This window comes from Gopherus evgoodei, chromosome 7 (assembly GCF_007399415.2).
Source record: "Gopherus evgoodei ecotype Sinaloan lineage chromosome 7, rGopEvg1_v1.p, whole genome shotgun sequence".
NCBI classification, from domain to species: domain Eukaryota; kingdom Metazoa; phylum Chordata; order Testudines; family Testudinidae; genus Gopherus; species Gopherus evgoodei.
In genome coordinates, this window is record NC_044328.1 from 118543462 (window position 1) to 118554999 (window position 11538).

The following is an 11538-nucleotide window of genomic DNA, read 5'->3' on the forward strand; positions in this document are numbered from 1 at the left end:
CTCCCAGAGGATGGAGCAAGTTCCAGCAGCTACAGAAGGGACCGTCCCTGAGCAGTCAATAAAAGGCAGCTCAGAAAGGAAGCCACAGCTGCAGAGATGAGAACACCCATGGAGCAAAGGAATTTCTTCCTCCTTACTATTCAGAATTCCCAAGCAGAGACACATTGAAGGAGAGGAGAAGCAGGAGGCAGGATGCCTGAAGAGGCCTTAACAAGGCTACAGCTCACCTTTTCCCCTTTCCTTTCTCACAAAGCTTAGGTAGGAAAAGCTATTGAGGAGCTCGTCAACACTGGCTTGACTTCTGCAATTAGGGCATTAAATTTTCTCAGTTCTGAGCTGTTCTTACATCAAGCGAGTTTCATGCCTTTCCTCCCTGGTGAGAATAAACTGCCTGAAAAAAACAGCTGCTGGTTTCTCATCAGGTAGAAGGAAGAGCCCAGAGACTGAGTGTCAGGAAACATTCTGAAAGTTTGAGAATCCTAATGACACTGTTTTTGGCCACTGGCACCCCTTCACAGTTCAGGAGGTTGCTTCCCCTTTGTTCAGCAATTGCTGTATAATCCCATGTCTGGTTGTTCCTTATTATAACACCAGCCATCCATCAGGATCATTAATCATCTCTCACCTCTTGGGTTGGTAAAAAGTCTGGTAGGTCAAGAGGCTGGTAACCCTAGCAAAGGACCAACAGTCTCTACCTTGAGATTAACTCTGCCTGGAGTTCAGCTGCCTTTCTCCTTCAGGCTTTACTAACCCCTCTGCTGGGTTGGTAGGGGAATCCAGGCCCACCCCCAACTCTGCATGCCAGCCCAGGGATCCTGTGGGAAGCTGTTAGAACTGGTTTCTCCTGTTCCCTTACTACTTTCCACCATACCTCTCTTGTAGGCTTTCCCAGACACACAGTCTATGATCCTTTTTTTCTAGAAGTCCAGTTACCCAGGCAGCTTCCTGCCAGTCCATTGCTGAAGGAGCCTGCTTTCTGTGGTTCTCAGCCTCTTTGGCAGTCACCCCTCCCTTCCAACCTGCAGCCTATCGCCTCAGTTGTTGTAGGGCCACCATTCAGCCCCAGCTGAGGGGGCAACTCATCCCCCCTGTTAATGCTTTAGCAGATGGGACAGCATGGGGTCTGTACACCTCATGACAGAAGGCAACATGCCCTTGGCTCTCAAATAAGCACTAGCCTCTCTCTCATATTTGCACTGGGTAAATAATGAAAGCTAAGATTTATCAAATATTGTATTCAAAAAAAGTGTGCCAAAATTGTTCAAACACATGATTCAGCCACTATAGTCACAAATTATTCAGCTAATTCAATAGACTGGAAAATATTAAAAAGTTCTGTGTCATCATTTAGCCTAACAGTATCACAAACACAAGGGAATTCATATGAACAACAATGAAGTCACCGTACTACTCACAGACCTAAAAACAGCTTCTAAACTAAAGCCTTGGTAATTCTGTCTGCATCTATGCAAAACCCTAGTGACTTCCATGAAGCTTTATGAGGGTCCTGCTGGATGGAACAGCTTGCAAGATCGGGGCCTGAGTTACGCTGATTAATATTAGCACAACTATAACACTGTATAATGATATAAACAGTAATGCTCATCTGGTAGCGAACATTTATAATGTATGGCTTCCCCCTTCCCTCTCCAGTTTCAAACTCCATCTCCTGTATTTGGGGATGGGGTGGAGAAAGGGAAACAAATACTTGGAAGCCACATCTACAGGGCAGGGCACAAAACGATCTTCAAATATTAAAACCCCATAAAAGTCCATTGTATTTCTAATTGTGTTGAATGTCCGGTACATTTACCCGGAGGAAGCAAGGGAAATAAATTGGAGATCTTGAGTCAACACCATTTTTTACCATGCACATTTACCTAACGTACACAGGCAATTACTGCCACTACATACACACATAAGGCATTTGTGCATGCAAGTGCATGCAAAAATCAGGTGCAAAAAAAGAGCAAACAACAATTCTTTTTGTGTTTGGGCCTCAGCTTCGTAGGAGAAAATAAAAAAATTCAAACCTTAAATGATGCTCAAATGTCAGACAGCACTAGCATTAAAGACAGAAATGCTTGTAATAGGCTTTTCCTAGAAGGTAAGTAATACTTTTTTCTCAATAAGTGTCAGGAATCAGGGCCTGCAGCAGAATCAGTCTCCCAGCAACCTAAGGAGTGCAGCAGGCCATCTGATTGGATGCACTGCCAGATTGGTTGGAAGAGTCAGCAGACCAGCTCTCAAGTTGCAGTTCAGCAGCTACTCAAAGCATTTGCCTATGGCCATAACAACTCCTCTGCCTGCTTGTTCCTAGCCCTGCTCCAGTTTTGCCTCACTCTGGGTAACCTGGTTCTGACCACGGACTCAGATTCTTGACTCTGGCTAGGACCCTTGGCTCTGGCACCTGGCCTCTGACTCAAGCTCTAACACTGGCCTCTGATTCCTGGCTACCAATGCCTGCTCCAACCAGCAGGCACAACTGTCCATGTCCCAGTGATTGACAATAAGGACTAAATGCCTTCAGTGGTATTGTACCTTCCTTTACTACTTTAGGTACTGGGGCTATTCTTAATTTCTCAGAGGAATGTATACAAATGCCTTGCTCTTTGGTTGTCACAAAATGATATATTAGGCATTATGTGCTACCTCCTATAGTCCACCAGATTCCATTACCACACCCAGCCCATTTGGCTGCATCAGGTTCTCGACAAGGACATCAAATGTGCTTGGTCAGGAAGTCACATGAGGGATCGGAATTGTTCCAGGAATGGGGAGATAACAGATACAAAGTAACAGACAGCAATTCCGTACATTAACAAGGAATGCTCTGCAGATGAGACTGTCATGTTTTGAGGGGATTTTTCCCCCTTAACAATAAAGATAAGGAGACTTAATGAGCTAAAAATATCCATATCCATCCACATAAGACTACTACGATCTGAGGTCTTATGATTTTTCACTGGTTTGGAGCTTTAAGTTGTTACAGCAGTGTTTTTGTGTGTGATTATTTTTAACTGTGGTTTTATTTTGCAGAGTTCAGATCTGTCAGTCTACCTTTGAAATTCCCACTGACCTTGATGGGAGAACTAACAGCAGAATGATGCCAGAATCTAGTCCAAAGTTTCTTGCTATGCATACACCTAGGTTGTTTGAAAACATGACCACGTGTACATAGTTTGTAATACACTCCTGCAAGAATGGTTTTATTAACTCTTATTTACACACTCTGGGAGTTAATCACAGAAGTGGACCCAAAACATGTGGACATTAATGTGATTATTATGTATACTGTGAAAGCATCTGTGAGCACCAGTCATGGACAAGGATCCCGTTGTGCTAGGTGCTGTAAAAACACAGAACAAAAGACAACCCCTGTCCCTAAAAGCTTTCAGTCGAAGCAAAAGAAACATTATTGTAGCCACCATATCTCTGATTCTCACCTCAGTACACCCCCACATGGATTATTTTTACTAGGAGCAAGAATGATCAGCAGGGGTGCTCAAAACCCACAGGGATAACAGCGACATAAGTATACAGATAAATAGTGGGGATGTACAATTCACATTGAGATCAATGGATACATACATACAGATATAAACACTACCATCCAAAATCACTAAGGTCCACCCTGGAAAATCTCTCCATGATTCCAGCCAGGGGCCACACGTGGAGAGCTCTCTCCACAGGTTTTGATTTTAGCCTGAATCTAAACAGAAGTGTCTGCCCAGCCTTCTACCCCATACCAGGTGGTTTTGGCATTGTTGATCAATTGAATAGTCAATTGCTTGACCACACCTTAGTTCATTATGAAATATATTTGAGACCAAATAATCTCAGATAGGTTGATTGCTATAAGCTGACAATATAGTACAGAGAAAAGGTTCAATACAATACCAGTCTCCGGAACTCTGTCTCATAAGCAGCATTGTTACATTTGCCTTGCACAGAAGGTGTGCCCTCAAAGTTACATCCCTAAAGTCATCTTTTTATACCCAACCTGTTCACAAAGAAAAGGTTACTGAGTGCAACATCTGAAACTAAACTTAACCAATCAGCTTTCCATCTTGTTTTTGTGGTACCGTAGTGTACCCCTTATCTCTTCGTTATGAACAAATACATTTCTAGTACCAAGGGGCATGAGGACACCTCCTAGGTTTGTACCAGGGTAGAATATTCATATATCTTGTCCTTTTCCTTTGGGACATTCAAATGCTGTCCTAGGAGACTAACTCCATACCCCTTCCTATGGGGAAACACTTTTTGTCCTGATCCAGATCCATTTTTCTATTTACTTAAGCGAAAAGCTTACGGCAACTAATGCAAAGTGTTATGGGATACCTGATGTGGGTGAACAGAATTGTAGGGAAAGTATTATACATTCAATTAACGTCCCAACACTTTTATTAATAAGATGCCCAATATCTAGGGATTGGCTGACGGGGTGTGCAAAAGCACATAGATAGCCGCAATCAGGCCATATACCATATACAGTAGAACCTCAGAGTTACCAACACCTCAGGAATGGAGGTTGTTCTTAATCGAACAAAACGTTATGTTTTTTCTTTCAAAAGTTTACAACTGAGCAGTGACTTAATACAGCTTTGAAACATTATGCAGAAGAAAAATACTGTTTTTAACAATCTTAATTGAAATGAAACAAGCACAGAAACTGTTTCCTTACCTTATCTATTTTTTTTAAATTTACATTTTTTTTTAAAAAAGTAGTTTACATTTAACACAGTACTGTACTGTATTTAGAGGGGGGAGGGTTGAGAGGGGTTAAAGTAACTTAAGTCTTACCAGTACAGGGGCCCGGCTCTGGGCCCCCATAAGGGACAGGACCTTGGGCAGAAGGGGTGGTGCTAGGGGTCAGCCTCGCCTAGCCACTGCCACCTGGAGCTCCAGCGGCGATTTAAAGGGCCCAGTGCTCCAGCTGCTGCTGTGGTAGTGGCAGCTGGAAGCCCCGAGTCCTTTTAAATCACCGGACCCAGGGCAGCTGCCCCTTTTGCTCCCCCATCTCGGTGGCCCTGGGGAGGGCAAAAGGGGCAGGGATATTAAAGTGCTGCTGCGACAGTGCTTCAAGGACCCTATTGGCAGGGCCGCCGATTGGGGGGAAAGGGGACAAAAGGGGCAGTGACGTCAAAGTTTAACATCGGCTGCACACAGGCCTGTACTAGTGGCCCCTTCTTACCAGTACGCTGCTCACTTTCACCTGGGGCAAGGGAGATTGTGTGTTTCTCCGCTGCTGCCTGATCGCATACTTGTGGTTCCAAATGAGGTATGCTGTTACGGGTCAGTTCATAACTCTGAGTTTCTACTGTATCAATACATATAAGGAGGCAGAAATATTTTAGTGAGGAACCCTTCACACTGAATTTACTGACTTCTCTTCAATCAAAATCTGAACTTTAGTTTTACATTGAATCCCTTTTGTTTTGAATTCATAATATATATTCAATTTGGATCTATTTAAAAATGATAGACACAGCAGTTTTCTACATTCCATATGAAGGAATTATGCATCTAGAGTATAAGCCTGTATCTTGCCATTATTTCAGATGCAGGAACTCCAAGTGGAATTATGGGAGTTTTGATTGCCAAAAAACAAAAACAAACATTGGATATTGTCTTCAAGACACTCTTCAAAAATAATGGCCCAGATTCTGAGTGTTATTGAGAAGAACTATATTATAATATCTTGTTAGATGTTGAGCAGAAAGCAGTTCTTTAGTTAATCGTACAATACATTTTAAAAAATAGGTTATATCTTTGTTACTTGCTGTAATTTAGACTGTCTACGTTTATCTTTCTTTCACTTTGCTGAATCCTAAATCTGTTATTTCCTTTGGACAAAGCAATACACAAAATGCATCTTAAAAAACAAATTTCTGCTACTGGGAACTGCCAAGCAAAGTTCTCCAGTCATATGAACTACAGGATGTGCCAAACTGCCCCGATATAATTTAGATAATCATCAACCTGCATGTTGCATGTTATGTTCCATTTAGTCATAATGAAGTATGATGTAACTCAACATGACCTATCAGGACCTCACATTTCAAGACAGCATGACAAAAAGCATTCAGTGGATGAGTTTCTTTGTTGGGATTATGCTTCCCACTGATTATTTCCTTTCAACAGATGTCTGACTGAGAAAGGACAAATATTTAATTGCAACTTATAAACAGTGAGTATATCAAATTCTGAGTTTCCAAGTAGCAATGGTAGTAATGATTTTTTGTCCCTTCCCTGCTTTTTCATACACATTCTGCTACCCAGCTTCAATACTAGAGTAAGGCACATCGTTTTCAGTAACAGATCATCTGAATTAGTTATGGTGAGGCTTTTGTACTGGCAAAAAATGATGCTTAACTAAAACAGAATTTTCTAGTTTACTGGACAAATACCAGAAGAAAATTGTGAAATCATGTGGGGTTGCTAAGCAACCAATAGTTCCAGTGTCACTTGTTTGTAATCAATTCAAGTCATTCATCAGGCTCTGAAGTACCATGCTAAGGAATTCTAACAAATTTGTTCCTTGGGAAAGCCAGAGACTTCCTGCAACACAACAACACTTTCATTCTTAGAAGATAAATTTAGATGTTCTTTTGATGAAATGTGATATGTTAATTCATTATTCTTAACATACTACTAGTGGGCAAAGCTTTAATTAACTAACCACACCATTATAACACATGCAAGATAAAATGGAGTAATTAGTACTGCTTAAAGTAGTCACTATACTCTCCCACTGGGAAAATGAAGACGAAAGCTTCCTTATCATGCAAACAGTTGTCCACAAAAATCACTATATGTAATTTGCAGCTAGCTTTTGTTGATTTTTTCCCCCAGTGATATGTGATAAATTACATTTTTAATAGCAAACAAAATGGCTGCAGTCCAAACCACACTAGGTAGACCTAAAATGCTGTGAATAATATAATCTTCATTTAAAGAGAATGCTCATCTCTGGGCTTTCTGGAATAAAGGGACGTACTATTATGGCTTCACTCATTAAGTTTAATTACAAATGTGGCACATAGTAAATGCCCATAATAATTGCATTCTCTATAGACAGCCAGTGAGTTAAGGATAAAACTGCTATCAAAATGCACATAATTGAAAACATTGTATCCTTACTGTCTTGTTTCAGTCTCTGGTTCAGAATTCAATGCCTCATATTCTGATTGTTTAAAATGTATTGTATTATCAATTTCAAAGTGTAAATGTAAAAGCTATGCTTATATTTATGGTAAAACTTTTACAAGACCAAATTGCTTACTTTTTTTGGACATGAGCATTTTCCAGAATTTTCATACAAATCCTGCAGTTTTTTTCTCTCCTGTATTGCTTGCATAAATTATTTTGTCCCATGCTTTGCCCTTATCATAGGACCTGGTCTTGTAATCAACTTACTCAGGCAAAACTCCCATTGACAATAAAAGGACCCATGCTTGAGTAACTAATACAGATTCACAAGCCTTTTCAATGCCATTAAAAACAATTTGCCTTTCTGAGAACAAATCATTCAGTAATTTTGAAGTCACCACAAAAGGTCACATTAGGACATCAATGATATATCACGTTATTCATTTTAGGGAGGATTTTTGTTTTTATTCTATATTTTTCCTTTACAGGATGCTGACCAAATTTGGAAACAACATTTTGTTAAGTAAATAAAATCTGCATGCAAAGGATCATGGGTTATAATGTGCCAATGAGCAAATGAACAACTCCAATAAAGCTATGACACCAATGTTTTCAAATTTGGTCAACATCTTTTTAAAAAAATATATAGAATATTCATTTTAGGGAGTGTTTTTTTTTAATGTATAAATCACTATCTTTCTGAGTAATACTAGGGGGTCAATTCATTCTATTTATTCAGTAGTGCTCAGTGGTGCTTATGACATTCTTCCGAATCCAAGTCCATTAACACTTACTTTCAACAACATAATTTAACTTTGCCAGATAAAATAGAAATCCAGAGTCAAACAAAATGAGATTCGTCAAATCACTTGTGCAATTTCCCAACAACGTGTATCAGACTCAACTACTTCTAATTACTAGAAATAAAAACATTTGCATATATATGGTTTACCTGTTAATGATGTATGAAAAGGTACTGCATTTTCAGACATGATTTTACAACTTATCTGTCCACCTGCCTAAAACATGTCATGTCAAAAACTTGAACCAAATAATGTTAATGTTAGTGATGAGCTGTGTGAGAAAAGGCAAAGGCTTGTGTGTGGGCCGTTGGTTAATTTATTCTACTACATTGCATAGAAGCCTACTGAAATTATGCAATCAGAAAATGTAGGTGGAATCACTTAATAAAACTTTGTGGTTATCAAAATTATTATAAACAGGTGCATCTTTTGATTAATGGTATTCTCATTGTACAATCCAAGTTATTAAACTACCACACATCACTAATACCTATAGGTTCTTGCATTTCTCCCTACTTTGGGTGAATTCATCTACATTTTACTGCAAAGATGAATTACCACAAGTCTAATGAAAGATGCTAAACGTTTGTAAGAAAAAGAGATGACCATGAGGGGGTGAGAGAGAAAAACCAACATGTCCCTCCCACCCACCACTACCAAAATAATCTGAAAATATATATCCCCCCCAAGGAAACTTAAATTGAGGCTTTCAAACTTGAACTTTCACAAAGAAGTGTGAAATTCAGAAGAAACAATCCTAAAACTAACGGTCACTTCAAGCTATTTGTGTTTGTGATCTTGGATACATAGATACAAAACTGATCTTTTCTTCGCCTGCTATTTCTGCTGAAAGTTTCCCCTTGTGTTCTAGAGCTCTGCAGTGCAAACTTTCGCTGGGCAACAGTTTTGTACAGTGTCACACAGCATGCACTTAAAAAAAACTGCATTAAAAGAGCCTGGACAATAAGGACAGACCATCTCAAAATGCCTCCGACTCAGGACATGCGTAATTGGTGTCTTGCTCCCCACAACATGTGTGAGGTGACGATCTCTGTCCTAGAGCCACCCTGAAGCGAAGCCAAAGAGCAAAAAGACTCCAAAGCCCAAATAAGTCCTGCCAACCCAGCTCCCTCGCACAGCGGTACAGATCTGAGTCCCCTTGGTACTTTCCAGGGCTCCAGCGAGCGTTAAAGCGTTTGCATCCAGCTAATCAAGCTACGCCGCGGCTGGGGCTTAACTCCAGCCCAGCTGCTCTGTTGCAGGGAGCCCCGGTTTAACACACACACACAAGATGTTTCAGTGCAATCAGCTGCTTTCCGAGCGCTTTAAACCCTCTGCTTCAGCATCCCCCCCATCGGATCTGATGTTTCCCCGGGCAGATCGGCTTCTTCGCAAGAAAAGAAACCAACTGACCTCAACCTCCTGTCAAAGACAAATGCCCCCACCCCACTTCCCACCCGCGCCCAGCCACACCTCTACCCAACCAGTACCTGGGCTTGCTGGTCCCCCGCCGGGAAGAGCCCGGAGTTCGCAGGGCAAAGCGAGAGGCACCCGGCTGGGGCTGCGGTTCGTGGGCAGCAGCTCCCCCGTCCCAGCGCTCCGAATTAATCACTTCACCTCCCTCCCCCGCAGCCAAAAAACGGGGAAACGCGCTGAAAGGAAGAAGGCTCCCTCCGTGACCAGCATCAATATCTCCTTCGGCGGAGCTTCCCGGGAGCCATGGCAACGAGCCCCGAAACCTCCCAAATCTCCCCCGGCTTCGCGCACACACACTGGGGCGGGCCCAGCCGCTCGCGCTCCCCCCCACCCGCACAGGCAGGGGAGGGTGGCAGCCTGCAGCTCCCCAGCACACGCCCCTCTCCAGCAGCGGGAAGCTGTTGCCTTCCTCCCGAGGGATCTGGGGCAGCCTCAGCAAAGCCAAAGCCAGCCCCGCATAAAGGGGGGCGGCGGGGAGGGGGCAAATTCCTCCCCTCCACCCGATTCAGCCGCAAGGCGGGGAGCAGTTTGCAAGGCAGCCGGAGCCCCCACTCCCACTCTAAGGCAGGTGGGGAGCTCCCCACCTGATGCAGCCGCTCCCTCGGGCCGCGGCAATCCGGATCAGCGGCCGGGCTGAGCCGCGGGAGGGCAGCGAGCCGTACCTTGGGAAGATCGGGGAGCTCCTGGCTCTAGCGCTGGGTGCCTCTTCCCTCGGCTGAGGCTCACCCCTGTCTCCCGGCAGGCTGTGACTAAGTGCCTGTCTCCTTCCCCAGCTGCCAGAGGGCGAGGAGCGCAGGGCGCCGTCCCAGCATGTTCACACTTTCCACTTCCTCCTCCTCCCTGGAGGCTTGGGAGCCCGTGGAGAGCGGGGAACAGCGAGCCCAAACTCCCTGGGTGCTGGCACAGTTTCTACAGCGAGGGTGCTGCTACTGGAGCCCACCCATTTGGTGTCTGCTATTACTATTCCAGCCAGGGATGCAGCAGTACCCCCGGCACCCCTGTGGAGATGGAGATGCCCGAGGACCCCCCTGATAATCAGGGGCCAAGAGCTGAGAGCTACAACAAGGGACCTTTGGGGCCTATGTTAAGGCCCCAGCTTCAGAAGCCCCGGAGATGCAGTGCCTCAGAGCCCACCACCAAAAGACACAATGGCATATTCTTGACCGCAAGTGGTTTGATCCTCTTCAATAACTGTACCCATGGGTGGCACAACCGAAAACCACAGTTTACATATAACTGGAAGAAAAGGGGCAAAATCAAGAAAAGGAAAATAATGGCTGAACTGGGAGGGGGGATGACAAACCAACTGGCAAGACTCTTCAGATAATGGACTGAACTACCAAGGGAGGCGGTGGAGAGCCCACTACCTAAGTTAATTAAATCACTGGGACTAAATATAACACCAGACTCTCTTCTTGCATCTAAATCAGACCTCTCCCTTTTCCACCAGAGACAAAACTTTATACCCTCCCCATACAAGGCAGGTGCTGTAAGCAATTATTATCATAGCAGATTCGTTAAATTCAGAGTGTTCTGAAAGTTAATTAATCCCACATCATTTGAGACTCTGTACATAATCGTTTTTCTCCACCTCCCTCTACATTTCTTTTCCCCACCTAGCCAAATTAATCTCTTTTGAATTAGTGAGCATTTGGAATATCTGGAACACATTGAAGGAGTGGAAAGATTGGCTTTTACCTCTGTGTATTTTCCTTGAATAACATTGAATTTTTCCCTGTGTTAGGCAGGCAGGCGAAGACAAACTATCACCAATCTGTCAGCCATGTTCTTAAAAGATTTTACCCAGGAAAGAGGGGAGGGGATTTTATGAGTGCTTAGACATCTCTTACAGTTTCCTACTTCACCGCTGCCTCAGAAATGTGACCTTTCCATTTTTTCCCTCTCTGAGCTTGGTCTGATGTGATGAACAAAAATGATTATAAACGCACATTAAACCATAAAACTAGACTGAGTGGAGGGCTAGCACTCATGGGGATTATTACAACTGGAGTTACAGATTTTTAAAATAGTAACAATTAGAAAGTGTTGATGTACCAGGGAACCATTGTTGTCCACCTCAGGCAAAATTGTTTAGGTGAGATTA

At 43.1% G+C, this 11538-nt stretch overlaps 1 protein-coding gene across 14 annotated transcripts in view; it reads right to left on the reverse strand.

The window, feature by feature from the left end:
• Nucleotides 1-10272, reverse strand: part of CHL1 (cell adhesion molecule L1 like) — a 192325-nt gene extending 182053 nt beyond the window's left edge. For 6 of the 14 annotated variants that reach the window (XR_004001317.1, XR_004001318.1, XM_030570028.1 and 3 more), the window contains exon 1: nucleotides 9449-9837. The gene's annotated coding sequence lies outside the window, so the exon portion shown is untranslated. Of the gene's footprint in view, nucleotides 1-8933; nucleotides 8955-9448; nucleotides 9838-10096 lie in introns of those variants that run through there. The other 8 variants (XM_030570027.1, XM_030570026.1, XM_030570029.1 and 5 more) reach the window with 5 other exon arrangements.
• Between the last annotated feature and the right edge of the window lie 1266 nt (nucleotides 10273-11538).